Genomic DNA, 6,841 nt, shown 5'->3' with positions numbered 1-6,841 from the left:
AAATGTGAATTGGAAGAGTCAAAGGCTAAAGGAGTATCAGGTAAGCCTATTAGACGTGGCCAATTTTGATAAATCACTCATTTTGGACCTTACCTTTACCAAGTCCCATGAAAACTTAAGTTAAGTTAAAAGGACAATCAAGTAAAGTTAAAGGGGTTGTCTCCTTTCTTAAGGATAAGGGCCTTGAGAAGATGAAGGATGCTCACAAAAAGACAAGTCTGGAACTTTAGTTTTTTGCTAGTAAGCTGCCTCCTAATAGGTGAGTTTAAAGCCCTGATTTCTGCTAGCGGTTTCCCTTTCAACAAGGTACGTTTCATGACTGTGTCTGCTAAAGAAGTGCAAATCTGTAAGTATACTTGAAGAGGTAAGGCTGAGTGATGTGTTTGAGTTAAAGTATAGGTGAAAGTTTACTCGAATGAACTCTAACAAATTGTCTATCTGATGAGGCGAGGAGGCCATAGTATCTAGTTGAATGAAAGATCTAGAGCTCAAGTGGTTGATTCCAAGAAGAAAGGGGCTAGATCTAAAGTTTAAGCTATCTTTAAGGTTATAAGGTGAGTTTCTAAGTCGACTTTTGCAAATGTATTATGCATGTTAGAACTTCTGTGAAAAATGAGCTAAGAATGCATGACGTGATGATTCTGTGTGAAATGTATGTCTAATGAACTTATATGAATGGTTTGTATGGAAAATAGATATGATATCTAAGGATAACATGTTTGAATATGTAAAGTGTGTATATGTGTGTTTTGATGATATGAATAAGTCTATTGCGAAAGAGTCTGGCATGAGTAAGTTAGTTGTGAGCGAGTCTATCAAGGATGAGTCTACATAAAGTGTCTATGTTTGTTTCTGGAGTCGTTTGAAAGGGTCATTGGGGACTAAAAATACGAATCTCTAAAAACAAAAGTTCATGACACTCTAAAGACCATATAATGTAAGACCTTGGCTGGGCCATGACATCATATGGAATATGTAAAAGACAGTTTGGTGAGTATCAGCGATGGGGGGAAAACCTCACAACGATAAGTATAGGTGAGTCCCTATCGTCAAAAGCACCAATTACCATATAAGTGAGCCTTTGTGGCTAACTCTGAAAGGATGCCTTTGTGGCTATCTTAGTTAAAAGTGAGCCTTTGTGGCTATCTCTGTTAAAGAAGTGCCTTTGTGGCAGTTTCCATAAGAAAACCTTTGTGGTAATATCTGTTATAATAAAGCCTTTATGTCTATCTCTGTCAAAAGGATGCATTTCTGACTATCTTTGTCAAAAGGATACATTTGTGGCTGTCTCTGTCAAAAGGATGCATTTGTGCCTATCTCTGTCAAAAGGATGTCTTTGTGGCTATCTCTGTCAAAATGAACACCTACATGGTAGAATCTAAAGAATGATATTCATGATGACTATTTGAAGACAACGCCTTTAGGCAGATACCGAATGAATGACGAACTCCGTATAGTTATAAGAATGAATAGAAAGGTTATTGTACGCCAGAGTACGTGGCGAGGCAAGGATATGAGTTAAGAGTAAGAATAGAGAATGCTCTAAAGTAAGGAAGACATGGGAAAATTCTATGATAAGTATTGGGTGTAGTCTACCTTGCCTAAAGACAATGATAAGATTAGTGAGTATGAAATAAGTTATTAAGTTTGGTAATAAGGTAAATGAAGAGACTAAGGATTATGTAAAGATAAGAGTTAAGAAATGATACATAAAGTAAAGAGATGTTAAGTCTTCACAAGAGAAGGAAAAATGGATTTGAAGAAAGAAAGATGGTAGCATCAGTATTGTACCCGCCAAAGAAGGAAAAAATGTCAAGAAATACACTAAGGGTGTGTAAAACAACATATGCAAGTAGAATGAATGAAAAATGTATTCTAAGGTTTAGCTCACTAAGTTTTTATGAACTTACTATAGTTGTTTATGTTTTCAGGTATATAAAGGAATAAGTGCTGAGAACCAATGCCAACGCTACTCCAAGTTGTACACCGTAGACTAAGAAAGAAAGTAGAAAAGTCTAAAGTTTTATTGAGTTGTAAATATAACTATGCAATGTATTCCAATAAGAAACGTTTACATGAATAAGAAACGTTTACATGAATAAGAAAGAGGAAATTTTTAGTTACATATGTAAGAAGGATGTAACACTCGAGATTCGGATTTTGGTAGATCAGGCCGGGTTGAGGGCGTTACATTTAATGCCTATTTAATAGAAAAACACCAATTGCCTAGTTGAACTAGGAGAGAAGAGTGAATAATAGGGTGTGCATCCCCTCATATGTATTATGATGAGGATTTGGGTATTTCATGTATTGGGTCCAATTATATTTGTTTCCTGAACTTTTAACCCAAAACTTTATAATTTAATCCAACGTAGTACATTTTTATTAAATTAATTTAAATTAATTAATTTTTCAATTAAATAGTTTTCTTAATCAATTCTAATTCGTTAAAATCATTACAACTTTACTCTAAAAGAATCTATGCGAGAATATATTTAATTTCTTCATTCAACAGATTCACAATGACCAATTAATTTAATTCCATTTTGAAATTCAATTATTTAATTAAATAATAATTTAAAAACTTAAATTAATTCTCAAGTCATTTCCATACTTAGTGAGAAACCATATTAATTTTTGAATGTAACCTATTCCTAACTTTATTATTTTTATCCATTTATGTTCATTTGATTCAACATGCAATTCGTTTTTTGTTTCAACGAGCTAACGGAGGACCGGTTGAACATATGTAATTATGGCTCAAATGATTTATAATTAAGTTTCAACTTTTCTCCTATTAATTATAAACTCATTTAGTTACGAAATCATTCCACTATAGTATCGTGATTGAGCTCTCCCTAACGACATACCATTACGAAAGCTATTTGACCAGTGCTCTTCCAATGACCTTGTGTTAAGTGTGTTACCCATATAGGATATTCTCAATCTCTTTGCGATAAATCCGTTCTCCCAATATGATCCTATTTTATTTCATGGTAACCATTACATCTTCCATCATGAAAAGTCAATAACTATCAAACAATAATTCAATCATTCATCACAAAGACAAACAACCTGTGGCCATGTTTACTTTTCATCTACCATGTAATACCAATGAGAGGATATCATTTACCCATTTCTTGGGCTATGAATTCCACTATTGTGAATGATGCTACATACTACAGAAATCGTATACCCAATGCACTAGCTTTCAGTTCCTTATCTATTTGAACTTAGGCTTTTACTTACCTTAAAGTATATGAGTCGCACATAGATAGTCCATCATCCACTCAGGATTAAGATATGTCACACTAATGAACATCACAAGTGAATAAATCCATAAACAGATTCAAGATTTATTCTACTTGGGTCCTGCCCGATGTACTGTTACTCCAATCACTCATATCTATGCCTTTATCTTTTATGTCTCTATCTCCCTAATTGGACTTGATAGACGACATATTAGTCTTTCAATTGGATTGCTCATTTTTGATTAGACTAAGGAAATGTTTAGGTTCGTCTACTAATATAAGCTTTCTTTTCATTTTACAATTCGACCATGTAATATTGGTCAGTATTAGTTAAACATTAGACAACCAGTGAGCTAATATTTGCTTCCATTTTGCTTTGAATGCAAAAGCAATTAAGGATAATATACAAAGGATATTAATGTAATTCACATATGATTTTATTAAACCAATCTATTCAAAAAAAATACAAGTGTACATAAATGAAAATACTACACTTAGGGCACCAGATTCAACAGTCTCCCACTTGCATTAGTGAAGTAGATGAGTTATGTTTTGCATTCCTATGCCCTCCATATGTTTCCCAAAAACTCTCTAGCAATAAGATTCTTGGTAAACAAATCCATAGGGTTTGTCCTTAGATGTGATCTTTGACTACATCTAATATTCTATCAATCACTACTGTCTCCTTTATGATACTTTCTGTCAATGTGTTTTGTCCTCACGTGATTTCTTTAAGGTTAGCTATATCTGCACTATTATAGTGTCATAACTTTTTCCATACCTCATATTTGGGTTTTTCATGGTGAAGTTAACAATGTAACCCTACTTGACACTTATTTACACCATGGACGCATCACCTAGGGAAAAGACGTAGTCTGATGTCGATATCCTCAAATCTTGACACGTTTGGAAGTCAAAATCTGTATATTCGATATGAGTAAGATCTCCTCTAGAATAAACAAATATATAATCCATTTTTCTCTGTAAATACATGAGTATATGCTTAACTGATTTCTAGTGTCTTGGATCGGAATAAACAAATATATAATCCCTCCAAATATCTAGATGTGTGCACAACATAGCACACATGAGACTTTCTATTGCAGAAGCATCAGAAAGCTTTCTCATGTTTTCTCTTTCTTCTGATGTATTAGGACAATCCTCCAAAGAAAAATAAAATCCCAATATAGAAGGTTGGGTTCCCTTTTTGGAATTATTGTGAGATTATCAAATGATGTGAAAGTGTACACAGTCGTCAACAAGTAATAAAGTAGTAAGTAAAGAGTATCGTCTCCACAGGGACTGTACGTAAGGTAAATATTGTGCAATTAACAACTAGCAAATTGGTGATGGAAATAATGGAAAGAGAATTGAGTTAACTAATTAACCTAATTAAAATTAACTAAATGTGCACAACAATTAAAATGTAACACATAAGTAAGCAACAAATATTAACAAGTTTTAATCACAATGACATGAAGGGCTAGAATAACTACTTCCTCTAACTAATGATCATTGAAAACAATGATGAGGAATGTTACAGTGAACTCGTGTTAATTTGAAAATTTATTAAGCAGGAACCTATAAGCTATGGAGCCTTACTTTTAACCTTTTAGTTTTTTTAATCATATTTATATGTTTAATTAACTTCAAGGTTCATATGCAAGCATCATACCTAGGGCTTATGCAAGGTAACAATATTTCTAAATACCATTAATAATTCAGTTATTAAGAAATCAAACATGCATCATTTAAATAGTGTGTCCACTAATTACATCTTGTTTAGATTGATGAATTAATTCATATACTTCTCAACACTACTTATACATGAGCAAACACGATCATGATGCACAAACATCGACAATAGAGTATTAATAGCACTACCTAAGGGATCATAATTATTCTAGCATCAACAAAATTAAGTCATAATGATTAAATTAAAAGTAAAAGAATAAATTGCAATCATTTTTATCAATCTATGAGAAAAGTAAAAGATTAAAGGAAGGAAAATTGTAAGGCTGATTCTGGTGGTTCTCCAAGGCAATGCTCACGTTGCTCCCTCTCTCTTCTCATTTGCGTTGCTTCCAGGCGCAAATGTTCTCGAGTTTGTCAAAATTGGCTACTGTCAATGTTTCTAAAATGCTTTCTCAGATTTGTGTTGTGTTGTCTCAATTATGGTGTGTTTGATGTGTAATTAGTGTCCCCTATTTATACTAATGAGCCCCCTTCTCCTTTTACTATTTTTGGTATCTCACCCTTGATTTTCTCCATGTAGGTGGACAGTTGGCATGATTTGAGGAATATTGGTGGATGGTTTGCTTGATTCAAGGGAGAGGGTGGACGGTGTGCTTGATTAGTGGAGGAGCTACTTGATTCTTTCCATGGATGACTTGGTGGTTGAGGTAGGTAAAGACCAAGTCCATGGATGGTTTTGAGCTCCCTTATCATCTCTAGCGGATAGTTTGGGCTAGTCCTTCCCTTAGTTGAAGGTTTGGGATCTTTTGGGCTGTCCAAGCTTGTTTGTCCACTCCATCATTGGGTTGAGAAGAATCCTAAAGTCTAAAAAGCAATTTTGGGGAATTCAAATATGACAATATATTGGTCCGATCCCGTAGGTCCTATGCTATAGTGTTACTTCGACGTTGAGTGTCAACATGTGAACTCTAAGTTTTTTTTCCCTCCTATTCCAATTACCTTCAAAGATGAAGAAATCATATATTTATAATATAAAAAAATCAAGGTGAATTATTCCAAAGATAAATTTTACAATAAATAGAGATTAGAATAATTACAACATAATTTCTCATCAATCACCATTGATTTGAATGAAATTGTAACTTAAAAGGAATTAAAATAACTCTATATTTTAGAGTTATCAGGAATCGACCGTTGCATGACATTCCAATATCTTGCTTATGTATGAAGCTTGTGATAATGCTATCACTTTGTGTAACGCCCCAGAATTTTTATTTTTGTTCTTGCGAAGGAGTGACACAACTGTGTATCTACTTCGGTGGTTAAGTGTTCTGGGTGTGTGAGAGTCCCCAAGTTCAAGCCAGGACTTGGGTAAATTTTGGTATTTTTATGAATAAGCCCTATATTTGGTCAGTAGGCTTTAAAGTGGAGTGTTGGTGTGATGGAGGTCCTGTGTTCAATTCTTTGTGTTAGTGTGGAGACAATATTTTTGCTCCAATTTTGGCTAAGAGTTGTGTTAGGGCAAAATTCTGAGTAGTTGTGTTTTAGTGGGTTAATAGGGAGTGATTTTAGGAGATAATGGGGGAGAGTTATCAAAAAATAATCTGATTATCTTTTTGTTGCAGAAAAAAAGTAGAGTTTCAGTTTTCTCTCTAATTACCCAAACTTTTTATGACGTTTTCTTCTTTTTTTTCCCTCCTCTACCAATTCTTTCCCCTAGATGCTGCCGAAATTTCCATTATTTTCCCCTTCTGATTCTTTCTTTATTTTTCAATTGATTTGTTTGTTCATTGTTGGTTGCGTGTGTTCGGTAAGTAACATTTTGTCTATTGTTAATTGTTCTAGGTTAATCTCTAAAAAGGGGATTCCTTTTTGGTGTTTAGGAGTTAATCAAG

The sequence above is a fragment of the Gossypium raimondii genome, chromosome 9, assembly GCF_025698545.1.
Source record: "Gossypium raimondii isolate GPD5lz chromosome 9, ASM2569854v1, whole genome shotgun sequence".
Classification (NCBI taxonomy): Eukaryota; Viridiplantae; Streptophyta; class Magnoliopsida; order Malvales; family Malvaceae; genus Gossypium; species Gossypium raimondii.
The sequence above is the reverse complement of the archived record's forward strand: the minus strand, read 5'-3'. Positions refer to the sequence as shown.